Source organism: Pinus tabuliformis, chromosome X (genome assembly GCF_031772625.1).
Source record: "Pinus tabuliformis cultivar Carrire ecotype Pingquan chromosome X, CPIR1, whole genome shotgun sequence".
Lineage (NCBI taxonomy): Eukaryota > Viridiplantae > Streptophyta > Pinopsida > Pinales > Pinaceae > Pinus > Pinus tabuliformis.
In genome coordinates this window covers 1346468798-1346479460 of record NC_142308.1, presented here as the reverse complement: position 1 = coordinate 1346479460, position 10663 = coordinate 1346468798, and the positions used below count along the sequence as shown (strand labels likewise).

At 38.4% G+C, this 10663-nt stretch overlaps 1 pseudogene across 1 annotated transcript; it reads left to right on the top strand.

Annotated features, from left to right (window-relative positions):
- Window positions 1-609: 609 nt before the first annotated feature.
- Window positions 610-10150, top strand: LOC149145060 (aspartate aminotransferase, chloroplastic-like; annotated as a pseudogene). The gene is made up of 12 exons (XR_016264934.1): window positions 610-684; window positions 1056-1136; window positions 1410-1496; window positions 3650-3842; window positions 3992-4030; window positions 4132-4221; window positions 4543-4651; window positions 4799-4908; window positions 4993-5136; window positions 8622-8788; window positions 8905-9169; window positions 9273-10150. The product of XR_016264934.1 is annotated as an aspartate aminotransferase, chloroplastic-like (transcript).
- The last annotated feature ends 513 nt before the right edge of the window (window positions 10151-10663 follow it).

Sequence of the window (10663 nt, the reverse complement as noted above, 5' to 3'; positions counted from 1 at the left end):
AACTTCATCAAAATAAACTAAATAAATTTGTTAAAAATTAACTTTGTAAATTTATTATCTAAATAAACCTTAAAATCTATTTATAAAAAGACAAAACAAAATAATCTATTCATAAAAAAGACAAAACAAACTCCATTTATCTCTTCTCATTTTTCTTAGATAATAAAATTGTATATTGGAAAGGATTTGGCATCAAATAATCATTTAAAAGGCAACGCAATCCCTCTCTTTTGTATATGTATAGATAATGGAGTTGTAAAATGAGAGGTCTTAGATTGAGTTATATCTAAGGTATCTCTAGGATAATCATATAAAAAAACAAAGTTGTTTAGATACCCCATGGGATTGTGAGGCATGGGCAAATCCAAGCATAAGTTTGGTGTGCCTCATCAACATAAAAATCGAAAATAATAATATCCAACGTCCGACCATTAGCAAAGCACCAGCCATACGTATATTCGGATTCCCCTTTTCTAACCTATGCGGCGACTCGCGGGGTTCCGGCGATGAACAATTTCCGGCGAGGAAGTACACGTGGGCCGGCGGTGGGCCCGTGACTGGTAGTTTTCGATATGGAATCTCCGCCGTTCATCTGGACCTACTTGCTATACAAAAGGAGCCTACTCGTCTGCCCCCCAGCACCCTCATTTTTCGTCTACCGTTAATTTCGTCCGGAGGTCAGAGGTTCGAACTCTCCTCTCAATCTCGTTTGCTTTGATTTGCTCTGTAATTGTTTTATAGCTCATTTTCCTTCTGTGGTCGAGGTTCGAATCCCGGGAACTGTACATTTGCTTTATACTTGCACAAATATTAAGAATTTCTATCTGGACCTATAAAATTTCTGCGAGGTTTGTAAATTTTGGCATGATTTTAGGTTTAGTACTGAGTAATTCTCTGCGAGAAGGCCGATCTGATTTAATTGAAATCAGTGCTTCGTCGTAAATTTATTATTTGGATAATTCTGGTGGATCTGCTATGGTGGTACAGCGATCCGTTGCGGGTACGGGGAAAGGTTTAAGGTTTAACGAATTTTATATCTTCTTGTTGTTTTGCAGATATTTATTTATTCTGATTTTCAAATGGCTACCTTTGCTGCTGCATCAGCCAAGCCCATGGCTGTCATCGATAACTCTCAGGTAACGCCTGTTATTTCGGTCTCTATTTGTTCAGTTCAGTCATGGCTATGATCATTATTGGGATTTCTGATAAATATTGGCATATTTTGAATGCTACGTATCTGCTACTAAATTGGATTCCCTAATTGATCCGATTTTCCAAAGGGAATGAACGGAATCCCCGTCCTTATGCAGCTTCAATTAGATTGTTGATCTGTTTAGATTTTGGTCAACGACAAGGGTTTGGATGGTTTCTGATATTTTTCTCTGTTTGATATGTTTTGGCTGCAACAGTTGAATCTATCTCAGAAGAAGTTTGATGGTCTTCGGATTGGCCAGGCGTTCGCCAAGAGGAAAGACAGTTCCTCTTTGAAAGTCAAGGTGAGATTGACCTCTAGTTTTTAGATCATGCATCAAAATAGAAGGTGCTTTACAGTCTTTACCTTTAACAAATGCATTGACAATAAGCATCACGGTACCGAATTTCTATCCGAAGAACTCTGTCGAGCTTGATGCGAAATCTTACCATTTGATAGGAAATCTGATCAATGTGACAAATGAAGGTGCGGGATATAGAAAATATGTGTTGCGTGGATTTCGTCTAGGGATTGGGGATTAGTAGGAAATTGGAATGGTCTTAATCTAGGCCCTATGCTTTCGTGAATGTAATAGTTAATCTCCTTTTTGGTTTAATTTCGAAGCATACAAGGAGGAGCAATCAGGTGACGAGTGACTGATCGATATATAATTTACATTCACAATCTTAATCAATAAGATACATGTAACCAGTGCTTGTGAGGGGCAAAATGGCAAGATATGGGCTTTTGCTAATTTGTTTACCATATATCGAACATGATATATAGCTATCATAGATCCTTCTAACTCGAGGTGCAAAATCGAACATGATATATAGCTAGCATAGATCCTTCTAACTCGAGGTGCAAACCTCAATGTTTTTTTAGTTGTAATCACTCTAATAGATACAAGGTAAAAAAGATATATGCTATGCCTCATCCTTTCTTTTTCAAATTTATTTTTTACTGTTACATGTACGGACACACGCTTCAGGTCGCTCCTCACTGGGGCTGTAGTGCACCTTTCTTCTCCCCCCTGAAGTAGGAAAATGATCTCGAGAAGAGAAGATGTTTGAAAAGAACCTGTGGATTAAACCTTCGCGGATTTGAAAAAGGTGGGAGTTGATAATGAACAAAGAAATAAAAATACATGGTTGAAGTCTATTAGGCTACATTAGGTTGTGGTTGAAGTTGTGAGAAGATTGGGAAAATTCTAGTGCATGTAAATTATCGAGATGGAGAAACAGGGTGTAATTGGTGAATGTAAACCTTGTTCCCTGGATATGTTTGTTTGTCTACTTCTCTTTCCAATCTCAAGGAGCCAGTTGATAGGGAAGCTTTAACTAATCACAAAGCAAGTGATGGGTCCCGTAGCAATTATTGTGGATGTTTAAAATGTGCGAGGGCCCCGATAGGTAAACTAGATAGACTGATAGTGGAGAAGGGTAATACATCATAGTTCAATATGTTGGGTTATTGGAGGAGGTAGTACTGAGATATGAGAGTTGCTTATTTTCAAGAACCTAAGTCGTTAATATCAAATCATGTCATTTTCAGCACAATAGAATAGCGGATCGAGATCAGATGGAGGCTGAGATGGTTTGGAGGTGTGTCCGGAAGAAGTTCAATCAATGATTGAACTAATTTCATTAGTAGTTAAGCGGCGAGACCTCTCCTTTTTTATTGCTCATAACTTTACAAGGGACCTCATAACTTTACAAGGGAACTAATTTCCTTAGGAGTCGCTCGTGGGCTTTTCGAGTAGCGAACTAATGGTTGTTCCACTATTGCAAGCCTGATTTTGACTGAGGTTACATCATGTGTGCCAAAGCTTGCTTTTGAGATGTTTAAACCCTTGGAAAACAACCACAATTGCAATTATGATTGCGTTTAAAAGTTTGAATGAATTAATGCTTATGTTCTTATGATAAAATAATGCCATAATTAAGTAAATGTATTTTCTCACGGCAAAAGAATATCATGAAATTTATGTAAGGTACCTTGAGCAAGATGATTTCTTAAAGAATGCAAATCTTTGTCATGAATGAAAAAGTGAATTTAAGATACTTGCGATTAAAAAGATTATTCTATCATGATAAAATCAGTTGTCAGTGAAGACATTTGTTGAGGTGATCAAAGTCAAACTGATCAGTGATAGGAAATACTTTTGCTTGGAAGTGATATTTGAAATTTATCGTTGTTGGTTTCTAAGTTATGTTATTTCAAATTTGCAGTATTTTTAAAATTATTCTTAATTAAGAAAGAAATATAAGACCTGCAATGTATCTGAGGTTCTTGAATGACTTTCTCAAACGTGTAACTGTATTTCCATATCTATTGATTTGAATGCATTGCTTCCACCAACTATATTTTCCATAGTATATTGATATAAAGCAAGTTTAATTGAAATTTGTTCCCATGGGTGGAGTTTTTTTCCTAACAGAATGATTTTCTGTACAGACTGTGAGCAGAATTAACATGGCTATTGCAACAGATGTCTCTCGCTTTGAAGGAGTGACAATGGCACCTCCAGATCCAATTCTGGGTGTTTTAGAATCATTTAAAGCAAATAAGTGATTTGAAGCTTAATCTTGGTGTTGGAGCTTACAGAACAGAAGATCTTCAACCCTATGTGCTCAATGTGGTGAAAAAGGTGTCATTGAATTCTTTTTTCTTTTAGCTAATCTGCATTGAATAGTATAAAGGTTTTGAGGTCTTTATCTTAGTTTATAGCATTTTGAGGGCTCTTTTAGATTTATATTATCAATTGGAATCCTTCTTATCACTGCTTCTATTTTGCAGGCAGAGAATCTGATGTTGGAGAAGGGAGACAATGAAGAGGTATGCATGTGGTTTTAGTGAAGAAACTATTGCACCCTTTCCATGGGAATCATTTTAAGTTTTTACATATTTGACATTATCTTGTTATGCTTTGTCTACAGTACCTCCCTATTGAAGGTTTGGCTGCTTTTAATAAGGCTACTGTGGAATTGTTGGTGGGAGCTAACAATAATGCAACCAAGCAAGGACGGGTATGTTCTCTCTGAATTACTCTCTGAATTACTTCTGGACAGAGTAGGGTGGGGATGGCAAGGTGAGAGGGGTGTGAGAAGAGGGCGAGTTCTTTTTAACTTTTAGGATGTACAATATTTTCTCTTATGCAGACTATGTAGGAAAAGGATATTTGTATGTAATGTAGATCACCTAAGAGATGGTAGTGAAGGTTGTATCATAGGTCCCCTTTGTCAGACTGGCATTAGATTGCTTCTGCAATGTGCATGTTAGGATGATGATATTTTGTACTTGTATATGTGGAATTAAATTTGCATAATGCCCTGTTGACACTTATCCAGGTGGCTACTGTCCAAGGCCTTTCAGGAACTGGTTCTCTTCGTCTCGCTGCTGCCTTTATTCAAAGATATTTCCCTGGAGCACAAGTCTTGATTTCTTCTCCAACTTGGGGTAAGTATTAAATTTTCTGATGCTGAACTCTAAGTTATGTATTTAGAGTTGTCATGCCATCTTACAGTTGAACATTTTTAATCATTTTGATGCAAACTAATATTCGATCTCTTTGAAGCTATTTGATTCTAGTTTGATTTTGATCAGGGAATCACAAGAACATTTTCAATGATGCTGGGGTTCCATGGTCGGAATACCGGTACTATGATCCTAAAACTGTAGGACTAGATTTTGAAGGGATGATTGCAGACATTAAGGTAAGAAACATTTTTATTCCTAGGTAAACGCACTATTAATTTTTTGGTAGTAGAGGAGACTGATAGTTGCTCAACTTCCTTCAGGCTGCACCAAGTGGTTCTTTTGTGCTGCTTCATGGTTGTGCTCACAATCCAACTGGAATTGATCTAACTCCTGAGCAGTGGGAGAAGATTGTTGATGTCATTCAGGAAAAGAATCTTACTGCTTTCTTTGATGTTGCTTATCAGGTTATTGATGATATGGGGTTTATGTTTACAGCCTTTATATTGTGAATCACTCATTGCATATTACTTTGTTTTTTCATTTGTTTACATTTTTCTATATTGACAAGTCTTATTTTGTTTTTTGAAATTTTTATTTTTATTTTTTAGTGGTTCTTCATTTTCAAATCTTTATGATTGGATTGCAAGTTCCTGCAGACTTTGATTTTCAATCTGAGAATAATCAGAACATCATCAACCTGTATGATTCCATGATGCAAGTGTCTACCAAGACTCTGTATGATTACCGGCCTCCAGGATGCAAGAGTCTAACAAGACTGGACCATACTAAATTGTACAGTGTCATTGGAACCAGTAACACAGGAAGCACTATAAACTGTACTGTCATTGACATGCATATGATAGTAATCTAGGCTGTCATAACATACTGTGATACTAGCCAGGGGAAATAAGGGGTGCATATGGGCTGGATTACTGCTGGTCCACCTGTTCTCCAACCTTGCCCTTGTCATGCAACTGAGCAAGGAGTGCTTTCACTTGAGAGAGTACACAGGCCTGCTTGGAGAGCCCCTTGGAAAGAGTTGTGAATGTCAGCTCCAGGTATGACAGCAGATCTTTAAGCAGGTCTCTGAACTTCTTGCATGAAGATGGGAGGCCACAAAAGATCTATCATGCCTCATCATGTCTAAAGTGTTCTTGCATTGGGTATGCGTCTAGTGTTCTTAGGATCATTCAGTGCAACATTCGAGGGAGGGGTGCCTTCCAGCCTCCTGCCCTTGTACTCCTGCCATGCCTCCTCATCCAGCCTAGCGACCTTGTGTAGGCTTCCTGAGTGATAAATGTGGGTGTCTGTTGTACACTTTGAAATAAGGAGGATGTCCCTTTCCCAAAGGCTGCCTGCTTAATGTCTTCATCAATATCTTCTCCCCTGTTTGAGCCCGGGGGAACCCTTCTTTCTCTATGGTGACCTACGGTCATGCAACTTGCAAATCTCTTGCCATGGACAATGGGGGTAGACCTCTCTTCTTCATCTCTTTAGCACTGGTCTCTTCTAGATAAGGATTGGGGTGTGTGTGTCCATGGATGTGGGAGGGTGAGTTAAAATCTCAGCAGAGGATAAGCTCAAACCCACAGCCAGTATCAGCCAAGCAGCCTCAACTACCCAACAGAGATAAGCAAAGGAAAAAACCAACTGCAGTGAAACAACAAAGGGGTGGTATGTTGGCTTGCGTGCTGAAAAATAAAGCTTGTTCATGTTCTTCTCCATAGACGAGGTCTAATGTTACATGTTATAATTTGATTACTGTTAGGGTGGTAGGTGGGGGAGGGTATCTTCAACCCTAAAGGATCTCAACTAATAATGAGGTGGAAGCCTTGGCATTGTACAAAGGACTCTTAATTTTAAAAGATAAAGGGGCCCATACAGCTACAATGGTGGGGACCCCTCAATAATCTGAGCATCATTGTATCAAAAGCATTTCGGAGAATTTCAGTCTATATAGGGCAGCACAAAGAATTCTAGTAGAGGTTAAAGACTTTGAAAAGATTTGAGTTTTTCGATGTCCCATGAAAGCAAAACAAGGTCGCGAACAAGTAGACTAACAAGGGAACTAGGTTGCAGACAGGTGTGTGATTCAAATGGTGCCCTACTATCCATCTACCCCCATGAATGCGTTCAAATCTTAGGGCGAGCCCTCATTTAAACACACATGTAATCTGAGCATCATTGTATCAAAAGCATTTCGGAGAATTTCAGTCTATATAGGGCAGCACAAAGAATTCTAGTAGAGGTTAAAGACTTTGAAAAGATTTGAGTTTTTCGATGTCCCATGAAAGCAAAACAAGGTCGCGAACAAGTAGACTAACAAGGGAACTAGGTTGCAGACAGGTGTGTGATTCAAATGGCGCCCTACTATCCATCTACCCCCATGAATGCGTTCAAATCTTAGGGCGAGCCCTCATTTAAACACACATATAATCATGTAAAGTTTGACATGGTAGCATGTTAATACACCAATATCACCCCTTGTGCTTCTGCCTCACAGCTTTTGCATAGTTGTTTATGAAGACTACAAAGGAGGACTCGAGGAGTCAAGTGCCACTTGTGTGTTTATTTGGTTAGGAATTGGGATGAGGACTGTTCACTGCAGTATGCTCCCTTGATTTGGGCTTTGACCCCCTCTCCAAGTGCAAGCAATGGGTGTGTGGGCTTGTTTGATAGGGAATTGGGATTTTGTTTGACTTATTTGTCTCTACTTTAGACTTTGGCCTCTGGCATGAGCAGTGGACATAGAATGATGGTTTGCTGTTTGTTGAGATTGTTAGGATTGTGGCAATTGCTCACCACCATTGCAAGAGTGCTGCTTGTGTTTTTTGTGAGCTTGGTAGGTTGAAAAGAGGAGTGAAGCACATGCAAAAGAAATAGTGGAGGTGCAGTGTAGTATGATGAATTCCACCATTCTTTGGGATAGATAGAAGGAAGAGTTTAAGCCAGTTGGGTCTAGCCTAAGTGGTTGTAACTTGTGTGATGGAGTGTTATGATGTTATCCTTCCCACTCAGGTTCTATTCTTGTAAGTGACATGACAAAGCTTTAAGCCTCACATATTTGGGTTTACCCTGTGTACCAACCTCGGAATGAGGGAAGATGTCTAATGGGTTACTTTGAGAAATGCATTACGTGGAAAAAAATTGAAGGAAGAGTTTGAGAAGCAATTTCTGAAGAAAAATTGTCTAGGGACTCTTGTGCAATGGACACAGCAATCACATGTTGGAAACCTGGATTGTCAGAAAAGTGATGCATTCATCGGGATTCACTGCAGGAAGTATTTGGAGTTCAATGCACATCTATGGTCTCTACAGCATATGGTTGGAGGAATTGTGGCCCATTTTGATTTACCTCCAGGAGCTTTCATATCCCCCTATTGAAGATTCAAGCCCATTTGTGGCTATATCTTTAGTCTTTGGAGAATTGTAGGGGTATTCAGCGTGTTCAAAATCTGGTACCGGCGTAAAGTACATATGAGGTCAGCCTTGTTGCCACAATCGAGCAAGAGGCACTTGGAGGGCTGTTGGAAGTGACACAAAGGAGGACAAATAGGCAGATGCCTGTAGTATGCATGGAAAGTTGGAAACTAGTATTTTTCTTTTCCAGTTTATGTAAGGCAGTACACCTGTAAGGCCACTAGAGGCTGGATCAGGGAAGATTGACCATATGGTTTGAGGGACTATAATTTTGCATTTTGGACATTCGGCTATGGCTAAGACTTCTGATTTTTGTATTACAAAGATGTTTGGCTTGACTGCAGCATTTTCTTATAAAAAATATCTTTTATTGTGAAAAAATATAATTTGATCACTACTGTGATGCTTGTATGCCTTCTTAGCCAACTTAGATGTGTCTAGTAATATTTCATGCAGTAATGAACTGAACAATTGGTCTGAAAGGGCATATTTTCATAATATAAATTTGAGATTTTACCTGAATTTGCAGGGATTTGCAAGTGGAAGTCTTGATCAGGATGCATCATCTGTGAGGTTGTTTGTAGCTCGTGGGATGGAAGTTTTTGTTGCTCAGTCCTACAGCAAGAACTTGGGTCTCTATGCAGAACGGATAGGAGCTATCAATGTTGTGTGCTCCTCATCAGATGCAGCAACTAGGTATCACTAATAAACTAGGGATTTTTATTTTTTCCATTGGGTGTTTATATTGCTCCTAGATATAAAGCATTATTTAAATGGAGGGTGAAATTTACCTGCTCATACACTTTTGGCAGGGTGAAGAGCCAGCTTAAAAGGCTTGCTAGACCAATGTACTCAAATCCTCCAGTTCATGGGGCTCGAATTGTGGCAAATGTTGTTGGTGATCCTATTCTGTTTAAAGAATGGAAGTCAGAAATGGAACTTATGTCTGGAAGAATTAAGGGTGTGAGGCAGCGACTCTATGATAATCTTTCTGCAAAGGATAAGAGTGGGAAAGATTGGTCTTTTGTTCTTAGACAGATTGGCATGTTTTCCTTCACAGGCCTTAACAAAGCTCAGGTAAACTATTTTTATATAAATTTTCCCCAATCCAGAATTCTGACTTTTATGTTACTCCTAATTTATTGTTTATTTACCTAATACATATTTTTAATCTGAACAGAGTGATAATATGACAAATAAGTGGCATGTCTACATGACAAAGGATGGGCGTATTTCCTTGGCTGGTCTGTCGCTGTCCAAATGCGAGTACCTTGCAGATGCCATATTTGACTCCTACTATAATGTCAGCTAAACAACAGGATTATATCAAAATCTAATATCAATTTTCTATGCTAGAAATATTACTAATTTTGAAGCACCTGACATCACATTCGGTGTTGATGTCTGAGGCATTCTTATCAGTATGCATTCTACAAAATTTTGGCTGCTTACCGATCTTTCGTTGTTCATCTTGTTAAATAAAGGTCTGACATTGGATTCCACCTGTTTGGCCGGAAGACCATAGGGTATTTTTCAAGCAGATTCTGCTTTCTACAGTTTCTGTCCTATTTTTTTAGAGCCGATAACATTTAAAGTTAGTAAAATATAAGCTCGGTTTTTGAAATCTAGGGATATTGCTGTTTAATTGTCTTCTATATTAAGGGATTTGAATAACTTCTGTAGTCCAGTGCCCAATTTCTGTAACGTCAGAGGGAAAGTTGTGTCAGATCTTAGCATATCTTGCACGTGATGTCATTGGTAGTTATTAGCACTTCTGCAGCTATATGCCGGAATTCACACAAATAGATTCAGTTCTGATAATCTGACTACAGAGCACTCTTGTCGGAAGATTCAATGCATTGTATGAGTGGTACTGTGCTAGCTAGCATATTGAGTTACATTTTGGAAATCATTGTGGCTTTGTTTGTTTCCCAGCCTCACAAATGAGAGTGGTGTTAGATTGAAATATTCCGGAAGGCTAGGACATCAATTCTTGTAAACTGCATGAACAATCTGTAGGGTTCCGATACTTCTAAATAATTTATGTTGTTTGATTAACCGTATTTGCCTCATAACATGATTGTCTTAGTGGAGCTTGCCAAACGAATGAGTGTTGTGGGCAAGTATTACACCTACAGATTGTTCACGAATAAAATATGTAACTTTCTCAGTTTTCATGTCTCGGGAAATTGTTTGAGAAGTCAGAGAGTACACTTAGATTTAGCTTGAATTTTAGGCTGTAGGTAGTTGGTCTCCATGCCTGAAACTATTATGCTTACATAATATTAGGCAGTGGATAATTGATCTGTATGCTTGAAATTAGTAAGCTCATCAATTTAGATTTTTCCTATTTGGTTTTATGTCAATATGCCGTTTATAGTACACATTCCTTGTCTAAGGCATGCTTTGCTTCTCTTATGCATCAATGTGAAAATGAAAGTCATGGATTTAGGAACACTTTTCTTCCTACATGTACCATGTTATAAAATAAAATAGGTCTAGCCATATTATATTAAAATAGGTTTAGTTCAATGAGAAATTTTAACTAGTTTCTTGAATAATTGCTAATTT